At 36.0% G+C, this 17,247-nt stretch overlaps 1 protein-coding gene across 1 annotated transcript in view; it reads right to left on the bottom strand.

The window, feature by feature from the left end:
- Nucleotides 1–17,247, bottom strand: part of phf21b (PHD finger protein 21B) — an 87,071-nt gene that overhangs the window by 63,474 nt on the left and 6,350 nt on the right. The window lies entirely within an intron of this gene.

The following is a 17,247-nucleotide window of genomic DNA, read 5'->3' as shown; positions in this document are numbered from 1 at the left end:
GTTTTGACTAGGGCGAGACCAAAGAGAGTGTGCATTATGATTAAGTGTGAGCTGTATATGAATGATGTTGGGGGGGTGTATAGACAGCCCCCCTCCCAGACCCTCACAGACCTCTGTATAACCCCCACATAGCGTAAATTAACACAAATCCCTCCAGCTATTAAAATGCAAATATGGGCCTCTGTACTGCCTTTATTAGTAGTCTTCTGAGAGTAACATAGTGCTTCTGAGAGTCAGCATTACCTCACGTATCTCTGTATCATAAAATATTTCTGTTGCTGGCATCTGTCAGTGAAGATAAATGTATTGTGTTCACTTCTACAAATAGTTTGGTTCAGCTGCTCGTATAACATAAATTAAGCAAAACTCTGAGAATTACTCCCTTTCAGCAAAAGTTATAAAATGAGCATATGTTTTGCATTTAACAGTACTCTTTCCTCCAGCTGATCTTTTTTTTTTCCTAGTTGAAGGGTTTTACTCCACCCTGTCCTCGTACCAACCCCCATCCACCCTCCCAGCCGTGCGCCCTCCGCCCCCTTCAGTCCTCTAAACACAAGTCACAGCGTCATTGGAGCATTACACCGCGTTCACGCTCTGCTCTGCCCTGATGTCCTATCAGGAGTTGCGGCTGTGGCATATGCATCCAGACAGACACGAGCCGAAGGGATGAGAGCCAATCGGCTTACAGGACAGGATGAATGTGATGTGGAAGTTAATGTGATGCAGAAAGGGCAGTCCAGTGCATTTACTTACAACTGACTGGAAACACTCTTGTGCTTGACATGTGTGCTTATGAAGGAAGTCAAAAAGCATTATGAACAGAGTATATTTTAAGATGCTGAGGTTTTCTATCATTTAATCATTGTTTTGACAAATATCCCACACAGTACAAATATTCCACATATAGGATAAATATAGCTGCAAGCAGCAATCATCGGGGTCCAAGCACCAATAGCCAATGTGGATGATTAGCGATTCAATTAAAATGTATCTTAAAATGTGATTTTTATAGCAAAGACCAACTTGAATCTTCACTGAAAGTTAGGGTTTGATGAAACGGGTTACAGCAACTCATGTGTCAAAAGGACTTTCAAAGGAAATCACTCGCTCTTACTGTCAGATTAAAAGAGACGTAAAAAAAATTCCCATGTATAAAATGTTTATTGCCTTTTCATTTTTATGATTTATTTCTATAATATGCGTTGCCTTCTAACCTTATAGGGTTAGTTCACCCAAAAATGAAAATAATGTCATTTATTACTCACTCTCATGCTGTTCCACACCTGTAAGACCTTCATTAATCTTTGAAATGCAAATTGAGATATTTTTGTTGAAATCCAATGGCTCCGTGAGGCCTGCATAGGGAGCAATGACATTTCCTCTCTCAAGATCCATAAAGGTACTAAAAACATATTTAAAAAAGTTAATGTGAGTACAGTGGTTCAATATTAATATTATAAAGCGACGAGAATATTTTTGGTGCGCCAAAAAAAAAACGAAATATCGACTTAAGTGATGGCCAATTTCAAAACACTGCTTCAGGAAGCTTCGGAACGTTATGAATCAGCGTGTCGAATCAGCGGTTCGGAGCAGTAAAGTCACATGATTTCAGCAGTTTGGCAGTTTGACACGCGATCCGAATCATGATTCGATACGCTGATTCATAACGCTCCGAAGCTTCCTGAAGCAGTGTTTTGAAATCGGCCATCACTAAATAAGTCGTTATTTTGTTTTTTTGGCACACCAAAAATATTCTCGTTGCTTTACAATATTAATATTGAACCACTGTACTCACATGAACTGATTTAAATATGTTTTTAGTACATTAATGGATCTTGAGAGAGGAAATGTCATTGCTGGCTATGGAGGCCTCACGGAGCCATTGGATTTCAACAAAAATATTAAATTTGTGTTCCGAAGATGAACGAAGGTCTTACAGGTGTGGAACGGCATGAGGGTGAGTAATAAATGACATTAATTTTTGGGTGAATTAACCCTTTATGCATGCAGTTCAACACATAAGTGTTTGTTTTATTATTCATACCACAACAGTACAGAAGTGTCCTTATAGAAATTTTATAATATATATTATCTTGATAAAGACATAAAATTGTTTCTCCATTTTAAACAAACAGCAATATAATAATGTCTGGCAAAATGAAAATGTGTTTTTCTGGGGTATATTAAAGTTAAATAAACATTATATGATTATAAGCATTTTACTGATTTCTATGTACACCAATAAAACTATCCTGTCAGTACAACATAGTTATACAAATGAACAAGATCAATGCATTTATTTCTGTTTAGGGATGGAAACTGATAGAAAAGATTAGGTTTGAAATATTCCTTATCCTGCGGCTCCCTCTAGTGGACAACATTAATATCACAGCCTTCATCTTTCAGTTGAAATGGCTGATAGTTTAGAATTTGTTGTTAGCCTCCATAAATTCATCATAAATTCATGAAACTAAGCATGTTTGCTCAGAATGACTTGTTCTCCGTATGTACAATGTTTTGAGAAGTTTGCACACAAGATATAGACATAATAGTCATAATAGGTTATACCAGACACATGTAAAAATTGCATCTGCTAAATGGTTTAAATGATTAAAATTCTTTTGATAACTTTTTGTCTGCATGGTCTGGAGTTTATGTGTGCAAAGTTTGACAAACGGCCTAGGAGGAGTTCAAAAAAGTTTTTTTTTTTAAACAAATTAGAATGGCAGATAAAGTTTTTAGATAATCTTAAAAATTAGATTAATAAACGGATAGTTCTGGCCCTGGATTCTGATTGGTTGAGCTGAGTTCGAATCCGTTGTAAATTACTCTACAAACATACACCTGTGAACTCATTAGATCAGTATTACTGCGCCACTGTGTCTGTGTGTTGCTGAGGTTTCATGCGTATTTAACGAAAAGTAATTGTTGTTTATTATTTATAAAAAAAAGTTATAAATACAACACGGCTATGACCGCTTCACCCAACGGTCGTGTATCACTGTATAACACCCTTAGAAACGTAAACATATGTTCTCATTTGATATTGTTCATTAAAGCTTACTGCATTATGTAGAAGAGTATTGTGAGAGAGATCGAGAAACACAATAAAAGTGTTCACAATAAAAAATCTGTTTGAATGTCCGCTGCGATCTTGTCCTCTTAACAGTTAATGGGTTTTTCCTGCTGACACTGACAGCGCTGGTCAAAACATTTGTCATTTGCGTCTTGTTCTGTGTTCACAACAATTTTCAATATAAAAGTCTTTGCGACTGAGTGGCTCGCTCATAAAGAGAATCTTTGCCGCCATCTAGAGGCGTAATAATGTAACTTCTGTTGCTGTTCACAGTCAGGGACTATTTTTTTTCCAGCGGAAGGAAGGCTTTTAGTGATTTTACTTCATGAAAGTTGCATTGATGCATATTTTTTGGCTTTAATATTTGTATTGTGTGGTAACTGTTTTATAAAAGCAATAAGCCCCTTGAAGCCGTGGTTTACAGTGAATTTATAACAGCTAAGGGGGTTTTAGGCCAACAACGCCCCTTAGCTGTTATAAATTCACTGTAAACCACAAATTCTTGGGGCTTATCGCTTTATTTAAAATTGTTCTGGCTTAAAATCAGGGATTTAGAGGAAATTAGAATTTTGATGGGATTATTAGCTAAAACATAAAGTTGCTTATTATAGTGCCACATTGTGGATGATTTTTACAAAAATCGGTAGGGTACAATGGGGCTAGAGGAAAATGAGCTTTTTGCTACTCCCATAGTGTAAAAAATATGTTTTTATTGAACATTTATGGAGCAACAGGTTTTGTGTGAAAATGAATCATAAAAGTGGTTTATTTGTTTGTTTAAAAAATCTTATAAATGTATGAGATGGATAGATGGCCCCCTTACACCCCACACAGGGTAAAACCAGCATGGGGTAAAAGGCACACAGTACTGATACAAATACTTTAGCTAAAGTAATAAGTTTTTTTTTTTTTTTAATAATGTCTAAGTTAATACTTGTTCAAAACAATCACTTTAGCAAATGTTGTACTATTTTCAGTTTATTCTGAATTTATTTTTGTTCAATAAATATATTGTCATTAAAATATGTTAATTTAAAAAAAATACAGGAACAAAATTATTAAAACAAGTACTGTAAGCATTCACAGAGATCCCATAATTATTTGATATAGCTTTACAGTATGGTAACAATAAATATTATATTTTATTATATTATGTTATTATTATCATATTTTTAAATATGATGGTTTCTTTTATAAATATGGTGATTATAAGGTGGACAGAATATAGTCAATAACTCGATTCTCACAGACAATAATTTGATTTGATTCAATCGATTCTCATTTACTACATACATCTACGACATTTTAAAAAACATTAAATATTAGATCAAATTAGCACAGAATCAACTTCGCGTTGCTGTCCGCAATCACATCGGCCAAATTTCCATGTGCATCATTAAACGCCGTTGTGTTTTTTTTTTTGTTTTTTTTTTGCCATCCAGTGGTTTGAAGGACAATAAAGTGAAATGTGCCTTTTATCCCAGTGCACCTTTAGCCCTGATGTACCCTCTACACATATTCATTTCACAAGATGAGAGTTATAATGGTTTTTAAACAGCAAGCCATTACATAGGAGATGTCAGCTTTCTGAATTTCAATTCTACTATCTAATATGCACATTTTTGGGGCTTTTTTTTTTTTTTTTGGCAGTAAACATAATTGCTAAAATTACCTAAAATAGCCTACTTGAAACCATGGTCAGCAGTGAGGTGATCAGTTGGCAATGAGCAATGTGATGACATCATGAAATCACATATAAAGAGTTATGTCATATAGATAATAATAATAATAAAAAATCCCAGTAGCTGGAATAAGGTGAAACTGCTGCCAAATTGTGTGGAAATGAAATTTGTAATTGGTTTATTGTAAGTTCATCTCTTGCACATCAGTTTTCAAGTATTTTTTGCCAAGATGAAGATGAAATTCATACTAATATGCTAAGATGAAGTTCACATGTAATTTAATGATAGCTGGGTGCACAGGGTTATTTTAGTATCTAGATTGAGATAATATTATAGTTTTATCAATATTTTGAATCTTTAATTGTTATATTTTAATTTTAGTTAACGTTTTAATATGTTGTGTTTTTGTCATTTTATTAGTTTTTTTTTTTAAATATGTCTATGTAGTTTTTATTCATTTTTATATCAGTTTTAATTATTTAACTACATCAAGTTAAACTAAAAGAAAATGAGAGTTGTTGCCTTGTTTGTGTGTGTGTATATATATATATATATATATATATATCTAAATAAGTTTTAGAATTTTCTTTTATATATAGTTTTAGTTAATTATACAACCCGAATTCTGGAAAAGTTAATGTAACTTGTAAAGTCTAAGTTAATACTTGTTCAAAACAATCACTTGTTGTACTATTTTCAGTTTATTGGGATGTTTTTTTTAAAGCTGCAGTCCATAACTTTTTTTGGTTAAAAATTATCCAAAATCAATTCAAGCATCTCCTCTTCTTTACAAAACAGTGTGAAGACGTCTGGGCATTGAGGTTATGAGTTTCTGGAGTTTTGGTGTTGAAATTTGGTCCCATTCTTCCCTGATATAGGCTTCCAGCTGCTGAAGAGTTTGTGGTCATCTTTCGTTTAATGATGCGCCAAATGTTCTCTATAGGTGAAAGATCTGGACTGCAGGCAGGCCAATTCAGCACCCAGACTCTTCTGCGACGAAGCCATGCTGTTGTAATAGCTGCAGTATTTGGTTTTGCACTGTCCTGCTGAAATACACAAGGCCTTCCCTGAAATAGACATCATCTGGAGGGGAGCATTTGTTGCTCTAAAACCTTTATATACCTTTCAGCATTTATAGTGCCTTCCAAAACATGCACGCTGCCCTTACCATATGCACTTATGCACCCCCCCATACCATCAGAGATGCTGGCTTTTGAACTGAACTCTGGTAACACGCTGGAAGGTCTCCCTCCTCTTTAGCCTGGAGGATACACCGTCCCTGATTTCCAACAAGAATGTCAAATTTGGACCCATCTAACCATAGAACACTTTTCCACTTTGAAACAGTCCATTTTAAATGAGATATCAATTAACCTAATTAGTTGCTAGATGTTCTCCCAGCTGAATCTTTTCAAAATGTCTTGCTTTTTCAGCCATTTGTTGCCCCCGTGCCAACTTTTTGAGACCTGTAGCAGGCATCAAATTTGAAATGAGCTCATTTAGTGGATAAAAGTGTAAAATTTCTCAGTTTAAACATTTGTTATGTTATCTATGTTCTATTGTGAATAAAATATTGTCTCATGTGATTTGAAAGTCTTTTAGTTTTTATTTTATTCAAATTTAAAAAACATCCCAACTTTTCTGGAATTCAGGTTGTAATAATATGGGTTGCTCACTAGCATAAATTTTTTTTTTTTTTTTTTTTTTTAAAGTTTGCATTCTTACAGTCTGTTAGGAAACACCATCAAAAAATATGCTACATTTCATTTGCTCACATCAATCATTATACAAACTCTGTATGTAGAAATTTCAAGTACTTGTACATCTTATATGGTGTCATTTACAGGTGCTGGTCATATAATTAGAATATCATCAAAAAGTTGATTTATTTCATTAATTCCATTCAAAAAGTGAAACTTGTATATTATATTCATTCATTACACACATACTGATATATTTCAAATGTTTATTTCTTTTAATTTTGACGATTATAACTGACAACTGAGGAAAATCCCAAATTCAGTATCTATTATTGTGAAAAGGTTCAATATTGAAGACACCTGGTGCCACACTCTAACCAGCTAATTAACTCAAAACACCTGCAAAGGCCTTTAAATGGTCTCTCAGCCTAGTTCTGTAGGCTATACAATTATGGTGAAGACTGCTGACTTGACAGTTGGTGCACAAGGAGGGCAATACACAAAAGGTCATTGCAAAAGAGGCTGGCTGTTCACAGAGCTCTGTGTCCAAGCACATTAATAGAGAGGCGAAGGGAAGGAAAAGATGTGGTAGAAAAAAGTGTACAAGCAATAGGGATAACCGCACCCTGGAGAGGATTGTGAAACAAAACCCATTCAAAAATGTGGGGGAGAATCACAAAGAGTGGACTGCAGCTGGAGTCAGTGCTTCAAGAACCACTACGCACAAACGTATGCAAGACATGGGTTTCAGCTGTCGCATTCCTTGTGTCAAGCCACTCTTGAACAGCAGACAGTGTCAGAAGCGTCTTGCCTGGGCTAAAGACAAAAAGGACTGGACTGCTGCTGAGGTCCAAAGTTCCAATGTTCTCTGATGAAAATAAATTTTGCATTTCCTTTGGAAATCAGGGTCCCAGAGTCTGGAGGAAGAGAGGAGAGGCACACAATCCACATTGCTTGAGGTCCAGTGTAAAGTTTCCACAGTCAGTGATGGTTTGGGGTGCCATGTCATCTGCTGGTGTTGGTCCACTGTGTTTTCTGAGGTCCAAGGTCAACGCAGCCTTATACCAGGAAGTTTTAGAGCACTTCATGCTTCCTGCTGCTGACCAATTTTATGGAGATGCAGATTTCATTTTGCAACAGGACTTGGCACCTGCACACAGTGCCAAAGCTACCAGTACCTGGTTTAAGGACCATGGTATCCCTGTTCTTAACTGGCCAGCAAACACGCCTGACCTTAACCCCATAGAAAATCTATGGGGTATTGTGAAGAGGAAGATGCGATATGCCAGACTCAACAATGCAGAAGAGCTGAAGGCCACTATCAGAGCAACCTGGGCTCTCATAACACCTGAGCAGTGCCACAGACTGATCGACTCCATGCCACGCCGCATTGCTGCAGTAATTCAGGCAAAAGATGCCCAAACTAAGTATTGAGTGCTGTACATGCTCATACTTTTCATGTTCATACTTTTCAGTTGTCCGAGATTTCTAAAATTCCTTTCTTTGTATTGGTCTTAAGTAATATTCTAATTTTCTGAGATACTGAATTTGGGATTTTCCTTAGTTGTCAGTTATAATCATCAAAATTAAAAGAAATAAACATTTGAAATATATCAGTCTGTGTGTAATGAATGAATATAATATACAAGTTACACTTTTTGAATGGAATTAGTGAAATAAATCAACTTTTTGATGATATTCTAATTACATGACCAGCACCTGTATGTATTATAATTTTAAAATGATTACTGTCCTGATTCAACAGATTGTTCTCATAAAATGTATGCAGCATCTGGGACAGACTTCTAGTATCACATCTAATAATAAAGCCACAATCTAAGCCTGTTTATGTTAAACAAACCTCCTCTGGAGCTCACGGATCTGTTACTATGACAACAACTCCAAGATGAGAACAGAACAATCCAGGATTGGGTCAAACCCTAACCCTCAAAGAAACGGGGCCCTGAACACTAACCATAAGAACTAACAAAGGTTATATATTTAGAAATGAAGCATTAGGTCAAACATAAATGGAGTGCATTTTGTTTCATACTGATTTTAAGGTCACGTAATGGTAGAACAACAAACGTTACATTAGCTACTGTCTAAAACACATATGTGATTAATTCCACCGTTTTTCTTTACATTTCTATGACACACGTGAACGGTCATGACATGGGAGGCATCAGATGTTTGCCAGTGTGCAGTCATGTCCTGAGACACACTCTGACTTTAATAACAGAGTTTCCTGGAATAGATGAGTGTGTCATTTGAGCTCGGCTTTTACTGTAAGCATCACGACGGAGATCTGATCGCACGTAACCTTCATCAGCAGATGCCAGCACTAGGAGTAGTTTTAGAATGAACTCATGTGCCAGTCAGGGAAACATGACAAACATAAAATGCCTTAAATACATCAATATCAGGACCATTATGCATTTCTAAGTACTGTTTTTCCACCACTCATATGTTAGGCAATAATGAGTATAGTTTTGTAACAAATGCAATCAAAAGCACTAATCTAACTTATCAACAAATCAATTAGGACTAACAAATGTTATGTCATCTAGTCAATATTCATGAGCCAAGCTGATAAGGATTTTTCAGATTTTTATGAATAAGGGTCATTTACTAATAAGGTTTTTAAAAATGTAAAAAACACATAATGGAGATATAATTCATTTAGAAGTTTTATTAAGTGTTAACAATGAGAATATGTTGTTTTTATAATCAATTAACACTGCTTTTGTAATTTTTTACCAGATGGACAACATGTGTCACCAAAACAATTGGTTTTACCGAATTACACTTTTGGTTATACCGGATGACAATGTTAACAGGCTGATATCTAGCTCTCTAGCTAGCAAAAGGACAATCAAACATTTTATATTTAGTACAAGTTTTTGTAATATTACAACATTTTCCGTGTTTTATAACGGTTGTACCGAATTACCTGATTTTTCGGGACATGCGTATGAGCAAGAGAAAACATGAATTTTTCAAATAGTTAAGAAAGAGTTAGTTACTTTGCTTCATGACCATGTGGTCCTTTGCAGGTGTCTAAATGATGTCACATCCTGTCACATGATACTGACCGCATGACTTGATCCAAAATGGTCCCTTTATATTGGTTACTCTGAATGACATCAATGAAATTCATTTTTCCGGACATTCTTTCTCATAACAAAGCAATTTCTACAAAATGTTCTACATAACAAAGACTTCTACACATAATTTTAATATCATTTTGCACTATGCTAATATATGATGTTATAAAATAATGCCAGTATAAAAAATATATACATTTATTAAATTTTAAGGTATTTTCATCACAAATGAAATGGCTGTATTGGCCTTTGGACAGTTAAACCGAATGACCTTTTGACGCTTCAAAATCTTTAAAATAAGTTATATGTAGCAAAATATAATTAAAACCTTTTGGATTCAATAAAAGAGATCTAGTTGTACTACCTTAGTTTCGATGTCATATCTTTGTTTTTTATTATTATTAAGGTCTTTTGACAAAAAAATGACCCGTCACGTCATTGACCCATATTCAGATGAGATGATGCAGTGGTTTTAGTCAGAGCAATAGTGCATATGTTTATATTAAGTTATACTGAACTGCTGAAATATCAGGTGCTTCTCTGAGGTGGTTTGAGTTGCCAATGCACTTTATATGAACAAATTAAGACACACTTCGTCAGCTATAAATCTACCGAATTCAACTTGGCAGGCAGAAGAATTTGAATGCACACCATTACAGTTTTTGACATTTATGGTTCATCTCTCCTTGCAAAGGGAGAAAAGTCGAAACATCAGAAAACATCTTCCATGGCATAACACATCTTTAAGAGAACAATAAGTGAAGAAAACATTGCTGAATATATATATATATATATATATATATATATGCTTTTGCATCTGAAGTCTCCATATATATCTGCATTGCAATTTATCAGTAATGCACTTAATCAGTAACTTTACATCATGTTCTTGTTTATTATTTGAAAGAGAAGTAATTGACCTTGCACTTTTAATCCATAAACACTCATATTTAATAGGTGTAAATATAAAATTGTGTAGTTTGAGTCCTGCTTAGTTTTAATATCCATCACAATCACTTACAGATTTCAAATCTTCAGGCAAGTTGTCTTGCTATTTTAATGTAATCGTTGTTTTGGATGACAACTTTCATTTAAATGATTGAACTGATTGTACCACAGTGGCTTTATGGTGCTGAAATTATGGTCAAAGACATGCAGATAATGCCAGAGAGATGGTTCCATTAAGAGAAACCAATTAAATTTCCTCTTAATTTGTCCATTCACTCCTATAATTAAAGCATGTTAACTAAATCTGCATAATTAGACTTTCACTGATCTGTGCTGCCTGACTGACATTTAAATATGTCATCTGAACAAATTAGCAATTAGAGACGCATACCGCAAAAAAAAGAAGAAGAAAAAAAAGATAATCAGCCCTCATGACTTCATTAAGACACTAGTGAGGAGAACCCATGACCGCTTTGAGTCAGTCATAGGTGACCGAAAGAATCTCTACAGCCTGAGTCATGCTAAGATTACAATAGCAAAAATAGTATGTATTATTACTTTTAGACTGAAAAAAAAAAAAAATCTGATTTTTTTTTGTCAGAATGTTTCTGCTACTAAAAAAAATAATAAGGGTCTAAGTGGGTGGATATTGGCTGGAATAAGCTGCAATATGGACTCAACCATATGCTAATAGTCAAAGGTCTGGCTACATGAGACTAGGGGAAGTTTATTCCCATCAGATTTACAAACATTTTAGTCTTTCTGTTGATGGAACCTGAAAAAGTGACCAAGAGGCCTGCCAAGAGTGTTTCACTGTTATGCTACTATTTAACTCTTCTTTCTTAAATATAAATATTCTATTTTGTTTTGACAATTTAATGTCTTAAAAGATTCTTTTTAGTCACTTTTATTTGAAAATCTAAGTGATGGTGCCCTAAAAAACAAGTTTTTGATGCCAAGGTCCCCCAAATATGGATTCTGTTGTGAGGAATACAAAAGGCAGCTATTTATTTTCATGTATAAAGGACCCATCAGGTGAGAAAAATACTGTGATTGTTTTTTCTCAAAAATTAAATAAAAGGCTTGTATATTGTTATTGTTCTAATGGCAAAGCAAATTATTAAAATTATCTGGAAAGTATTTATTTTGTATTATGTTGACAGTATTCCCAACATATTTTCAATTAAATTAAAATAATTTTCTTCATATTTTTTGGAACAAATATTATTCAAAAGCAGATTTACAGAGCATAGTGCCATTCAAGCTACAAGTAAACAAACCAAAGAGTGACTATGGCATGGAGAAACTCCACCGAAAGTTAAATATTTAAAGACTAATAAATATTTTATTGACAAAATTAAACAAATGTGGTTGTCTTACGGTTATAAATAGGGCTGTCAATAAAATAATAGCAATGAAACATATACACTCTAAAAAAAATGGTGCAACATAGTACTAAAAGTGGTTCTTTGGCTCGTAATCATAAGGGAACCACCTTAAGTGGTGTATAGCATCAAATCTTGGTGCCTCAGTGGTTCTTCAGTGGTTCTTCACCGGTTCTTTGGGATTACTGAGGTGCTATATATCACTGCTACTGTATACAGAACCAGTTAAGATCCTGTATGGTTCTTCAGTGGTTCTTCACCGGTTCTTTGGGATGACGGAGGTGCTATATAGCACTACTACCGTATACAGAACCGGTTAAGCCCCTGTATGGTTCTTCAGTGGTTCTTCAGTGGTTCTTCACCAGTTCTTTGGGATGACAGAGGTGCTATATAGCACTGCTACCGTATACAGAACCGGTTAAGCCCCTGTATGGTTCTTCAGTGGTTCTTCAGTGGTTCTTCACCAGTTCTTTGGGATGACAGAGGTGCTATATAGCACTGCTACCGTATACAGAACTGGTTAAGTCCCTGTATGGTTCTTCAGTGGTTCTTCACCGGTTCTTTGGGATGACGGAGGTGCTATATAGCACTGCTACCGTATACAGAACCGGTTAAGCCCCTGTATGGTTCTTCAGTGGTTCTTCAGTGGTTATTCACCAGTTCTTTGGGATGACAGAGGTGCTATATAGCACTGCTACCGTATACAGAACCGGTTAAGCCCCTGTATGGTTCTTCAGTGGTTCTTCAGTGGTTCTTCACCAGTTCTTTGGGATGACGGAGGTGCTATATAGCACTGCTACCGTATACAGAACCGGTTAAGCCCCTGTATGGTTCTTCAGTGGTTCTTCACCAGTTCTTTGGGATGACAGAGGTGCTATATAGCACTGCTACCGTATACAGAACCGGTTAAGCCCCTGTATGGTTCTTCAGTGGTTCTTCAGTGGTTCTTCACCAGTTCTTTGGGATGACAGAGGTGCTATATAGCACTGCTACCGTATACAGAACCGGTTAAGCCCCTGTATGGTTCTTCAGTGGTTCTTCAGTGGTTCTTCACCAGTTCTTTGGGATGACAGAGGTGCTATATAGCACTGCTACCGTATACAGAACTGGTTAAGTCCCTGTATGGTTCTTCAGTGGTTCTTCACCGGTTCTTTGGGATGACAGAGGTGCTATATAGCACTGCTACCGTATACAGAACCGGTTAAGCCCCTGTATGGTTCTTCAGTGGTTCTTCACCAGTTCTTTGGGATGACAGAGGTGCTATATAGCACTGCTACCGTATACAGAACTGGTTAAGTCCCTGTATGGTTCTTCAGTGGTTCTTCACCAGTTCTTTGGGATGACAGAGGTGCTATATAGCACTGCTACCGTATACAGAACTGGTTAAGTCCCTGTATGGTTCTTCAGTGGTTCTTCACCGGTTCTTTGGGATGACGGAGGTGCTATATAGCACTGCTACCGTATACAGAACCGGTTAAGCCCCTGTATGGTTCTTCAGTGGTTCTTCACCGGTTCTTTGGGATGACAGAGGTGCTATATAGCACTGCTACCGTATACAGAACCGGTTAAGCCCCTGTATGGTTCTTCAGTGGTTCTTCAGTGGTTCTTCACCAGTTCTTTGGGATGACAGAGGTGCTATATAGCACTGCTACCGTATACAGAACTGGTTAAGTCCCTGTATGGTTCTTCAGTGGTTCTTCACCGGTTCTTTGGGATGACAGAGGTGCTATATAGCACTGCTACCGTATACAGAACCGGTTAAGCCCCTGTATGGTTCTTCAGTGGTTCTTCACCAGTTCTTTGGGATGACAGAGGTGCTATATAGCACTGCTACCGTATACAGAACCGGTTAAGCCCCTGTATGGTTCTTCAGTGGTTCTTCACCGGTTCTTTGGGATGACGGAGGTGCTATATAGCACTGCTACCGTATACAGAACCGGTTAAGTCCCTGTATGGTTCTTCAGTGGTTCTTCACCGGTTCTTTGGGATGACGGAGGTGCTATATAGCACTGCTACCGTATACAGAACCGGTTAAGCCCCTGTATGGTTCTTCAGTGGTTTTTCCTCCTTCGTTTAAAAAAAAAAAAAAAAAATCGCGTCCACATGAAAACACAAACACAAGTCAAAAGCATGCCAAACCAAAAGGTGGTGATATAACCCTAACCGTAAAGCCATGTTGGCCAATCAGAAGTCTGGAAAAAGGGTTATTACCGGTTCTGGTGTTGTGCCGAATTCCTACCCCTGCCAAATTATTACCCCCCTAGTATTGGTAGGTTAAGGATTAGGTGTGAGGGAGGGGTTAGGATTAGGGGTGGGGTTAGGATTAAGCAATCAGATAGCGACTTCAACGAGGGGGGTAATAATTTGGCAGGGAGTCGAAATTAGGCACAACACCAGTTCCGATGTCACAAGCCAAAATCTCTACAACCATCTACACGACAACACTGTAACCGGAGTTTCTAAAAATCTTCACCCTGGCATTTCAAAAATGTTCAGTTTCAGTGACCAGATACTGCATTTGTGTGTGGCAGTGCTGCCAATTTAGCGATTTTGAATTTACCAAATTCCACAATGTCATAAATATGAGTGGGGAGCTCAGGATTTTCTTTAAGCCCCGATCTGAACGAGTTGGGGGCGAGAAGGCACACCGCCATCATACTCCGACGAAAGTGACTTGAATGCATCTAACATGACTTCCCACCTCGTAAATACGAATTTCCGAGGAGGACTTGAACGCACCATTACAATGGCTGGCGCATGCATGTGTCCATTAGGTCCACAAGACCGTGGGATGTCCCATTCATCATTTTAGGTTTCAGAAGGGTGTTCGTTCATGAGCTACGCAGAGCACTTTATCCGGCAGTCAAAGTGGCATTACGTCACGAAAGTGCGGACTCAGAGGAAGACCGTATGGGTTTAGGGTGCCATCTGGGATCCAGCCTTGGACAAACCTTATCTAGATTCCGTGACTCACCCACTGATCTATATTTATATTAATATATATCAGTGGACTCACCATGATGTCATCTAGCGACATTTAGCAACCAGCTACTTTCAACTGAAAGCAATTGGCTACACTGGCGTGTGGACGAACAGACAAACCGCATAGAAAATTTTGCAGTTTTGAAAATACCCGTGACAGGGCCTCATTAGTCTAATCAGTTCCTCCTCATTTGAGAGAAAACACAGGTGCATCCTATACAATCTTGTTTGTTGAACCACCTGACGTCTCTGGGTTTCAAAAATGGTGCATCTTTCTTATTATTTCTCTGTTATTTTATTTTTATTTTTTTTGTGCTTGTTATTTGCATTTGATTTATTGTTAGTGGATCTAATAAGATATTTTAAAAAGTGTTTGAATTAACCATCCATTTTTTTCTAATTCTTAAAAAGTGTACGCATCTTGCTTTAGTAATGTTTATTAGGAATTTTATGATTAAAAGGTCCAACAACATTTCTTAAAGTGCAAGTGACATGAACGCGAGCATGAATACACATAACCCTCTTACTGCATCTATTACTCAATACTCAATACTCAATACTTGCGAAGCACCTTGCCTTCTTTCCTTTAGTAGTGATGAAGGCAGATGAGGATAGACAATAAAAAAAAATAATAAAAAAAAAGCACCCTCTTGATAAAGGTGACATTGGTTATATAGTAGTCAACATTTGAAGTGGATCAAAAAAGTTGTCCTAAGAATAAGGTTTTAAGACAACTTCGATGAAAGGTTTTGATCCACTTCAAATGTTGGCTACTGTACATTGAGTCGTAATCGATAGGATTATCATCTGACCTGGGACTTGATGGTATCCTGTGCTTTATCTCCTGCTCCCTCATTACTGCTTAGTCAGGTAATCATTCATATTCCTGAATCTGTATTCAATTTGAGAAATTTAACTAATCTCCATTCAGTTTGGCCTGTTCCGAATGAAACACAAAGAAAATGAACTGAGATTTCCATAATGGCCATAGTTCAGAAAGTTTAGCTCCAACACACCTTTTCCTTTTCATTGATCCTAATGACCTTGATTAGCAGCTTCAGGTGTGTTTAATTAGGACTGGAGATAAGTTTGGGTGGAAAAATTGGACACTTTCCTATAGTGTAATTGAAGTGTTGATACATCATTTAACAGTATTATAAATATAATTAGAATATTATGTGTTTAGCAATTTATATAAAAGTGAATCATATTGTGTTGATCCTATTAACATTCTTGAATGTGACTATGTATGACAAATGAATTGACTTGCTGTTAAATAACATCATGCTTTCATTTTCAGATTTCAGAGAACCCAAAGGAAAAGAGGCAGTGGTCTGATGCAAGCTAGATTTTGAAAACTTGAGCCACTGGACCTCTTGTTTTTACGATGACTTCGGAAAGTAATGTTGTTTTTAAAGGTTGTAATGCTTTCGTCCTTTTTGCCCCCATGCTTAAAGAGTTTTATTTTCTATCTCTTTGTCATTGATTGTGTTAAACTGTTAAATAAAATAAATTGACTCAACTGCTGGAAAGGTTTTAAAATGTTTTCCCAAAACTTTGAAATGGTCAGAAATTTGTTGACATACCATTGAAGTGTAACTTGTTTCAACGTTAACTTGCATCATATTTCAACATTATTTTATGTTGACATTTCAGTTGTATTTTCAATGTTTCTACAAATGTGATTTAGAATCATCGTCATATTAACATTGAATAAACAATATTTACCAATGATTATTTTCATTAATTTCAATATTGATTCAACAGTAATGATGTAGAATCAACATCACAGTGTAAAGTTGATTCACTGACATTACCACTGATTATTTTTATTAATTTAAATATTGATTCAACATTGGTGATGTAGAATCAATCATAGTGTTGATTCAATAGTATCACCATTGATTAGTTTTGTTCATTTCAATATTGATTCAACATTGGTGATGTAGAATCAATCATAGCATTGATTCAATGACATTACCATTGATTATTTTTGATAATTTCAATATTGATTCAACATTGGTGATGTAGAATCAATCATAGCGTTGATTCAATGACATTACCATTGATTATTTTTGTTAATTTTAATATTGATTCAACATTGGTGATGTAGAATCAATCATAGCGTTGATTCAATGACATTACCATTGATTATTTTTGATAATTTCAATATTGATTCAACATTGGTGATATAGAATCAATCATAACATTGATTCAATGACATTACCATTGATTATTTTTGTTAATTTCAATATTGATTCAACACTGGTGATGTAGAATCAATCATAGCGTTGATTCAATGACATTACCATTGATTATTTTTGATAATTTCAATATTGATTCAACATTGGTGATGTAGAATCAATC

The sequence above is a fragment of the Megalobrama amblycephala genome, linkage group LG14 (genome assembly GCF_018812025.1).
Source record: "Megalobrama amblycephala isolate DHTTF-2021 linkage group LG14, ASM1881202v1, whole genome shotgun sequence".
Taxonomy (NCBI): domain Eukaryota; kingdom Metazoa; phylum Chordata; class Actinopteri; order Cypriniformes; family Xenocyprididae; genus Megalobrama; species Megalobrama amblycephala.
This window is presented reverse-complemented; position numbering and strand designations above follow the sequence as displayed.